This window comes from Octopus bimaculoides, chromosome 9 (genome assembly GCF_001194135.2).
Source record: "Octopus bimaculoides isolate UCB-OBI-ISO-001 chromosome 9, ASM119413v2, whole genome shotgun sequence".
Taxonomy (NCBI): domain Eukaryota; kingdom Metazoa; phylum Mollusca; class Cephalopoda; order Octopoda; family Octopodidae; genus Octopus; species Octopus bimaculoides.
The window spans coordinates 37,718,883-37,720,813 of NC_068989.1; the positions used below are offsets into that span (position 1 = coordinate 37,718,883).

Sequence of the window (1,931 nt, forward strand, 5' to 3'; positions counted from 1 at the left end):
GTGTGTGTGTGTGAGTCGCACGTGCAGCTGTGCCCCAGCATGGCCGCAGCTGTCGGGCTGAAACTAGTAAAAATAAAAGAGAAAATGACAGTAACATAACTGAGTATGAAAGAACTTGAAAATAATTTATAACAAACGTTTCTTTTTGCTTTAAATGGTGTAGGGAGAAGGCCACACGAAGGCCTTAGAACCATGCCAATTGGCGAACTGGTCCAAGTACTTTCACCTTCGTTCTCGCCTTCAGGCACACACACACACACACACACGCACACACACACAGTCACACACACAGTCACACACACACACACACAGAGTCACACACACCCACAGAGTCACACACACACACGCGCGTATGTGTGCATATGTTTACAAGCACACAATCATATTTGTAGATACACAAGCATGTTTACACACAGACACATACAAACATTCATGTTTATAAATACACAAGCATGTTTTACTCACACACACGCCCAACACACACGCATGGTTATAGAGACACAAATATGTTTACACGCACACAATCATGTTTATAAATACACAATCATGTTTACACGCACACACACACATACACACACACAAGCTTGTTTATATACAAACGCACTGACGCATGTTAGCAAGAATTTTGCGCACTCATGCAAACACGCACTAGAATGTTTGCATATAGACACAGATATAATCTCACATATATACATACGCGTATACACGAGCAAATGCATGACCCATGATTGCGCGCACACGTTTGCATAGGCACACATGGATGTTTGAGCACTTACACACACATATACGAGTGTTGTATCTTATTCATACACAGAAATGCATAGTCGCGCATGCATACATGTTCTACATACGCCCGCGCGCACACACACACACACACACACGACTTACATACACGCACATAATGCATAACCACAGTTATATATGAATGAATGCATGCGTATCTGTACATTTATAGATATCCAAACTGACACTCCTTCAGTTACGACGACGAACGTTCCAGTTGATATGATCAACGGAAGAACCCGCTTGTGAAATTAATGTGCATGTGACTGAGCAATCCATAGACACGCGTACCCTTAATGTAGTTCCCAGGGAGGTTCAACGTGACACATATTGTGACAAAGCTGGTCGTTTTTCACATTTAGATACAACTCATTTTTTTGCCAGCTGAATGGACTGGAACCACATGAAATAAAGCGTCTTAGTCAAGGACACGACGCGCCGTCGGGTATCGAACTCGCGACCTTATGATCGCGAGCTGAATACCCTTACCGCTAAGCCACGCGTCACACACACACACATACACACACACACACACTCACACACAAATGACATTGTATACATGTAACACATTCATGCTTACTCATATATATATAACCATAACAAATATATGTTGCAGTACGTGCGTGTGTATATATATGTATATGTGTGTATAATGGTACTTACATATACGCGTGGTTCTTATACACTCATAGATACAGGTCCATACAGGTTGTCTTCTTGTCTAACAGCCACGTGCGCCTTTCTAGACTGTTTACAGCTGTGGCTGTGAGTATCCACTGAAAACCTGTGTGTTTGTGTATACAAGCGTTACTCTCTGTGTGTATGGAAAGAGTGGGTGTGTAAATTCGTTTATCTACATCCCTGTGTGCATGTAGTAGTGGTGGTGGGTGTATGTATATATATATATATATATAGCTATATTCATATATGTGTATCTACAAGTATATATATATTTATGTGTGAGTGTGTATGTGTATGCTGTTCGATGGTAACCGCATATATATATATATATATATATACACAAGACAGTATACAACTTGACATATACACTATACACTTCAGTCCGTTATTTCGAATACATGATCACACACACACTCACACATACACACAAGCAAGCAGTGCGACACTGACAAGTATTGATGCGCGTG

At 41.1% G+C, this 1,931-nt stretch overlaps 1 long non-coding RNA gene across 1 annotated transcript in view; it reads right to left on the bottom strand.

The window, feature by feature from the left end:
* The window catches only part of LOC128248720 (uncharacterized), a 17,189-nt gene extending 15,264 nt beyond the window's left edge, over positions 1-1,925 (bottom strand). Inside the window, exon 1 of the long non-coding RNA XR_008264886.1 lies at positions 1,447-1,925. This is a non-coding gene — a long non-coding RNA (uncharacterized LOC128248720). The remainder of the gene's footprint in view (positions 1-1,446) is intronic.
* Between the last annotated feature and the right edge of the window lie 6 nt (positions 1,926-1,931).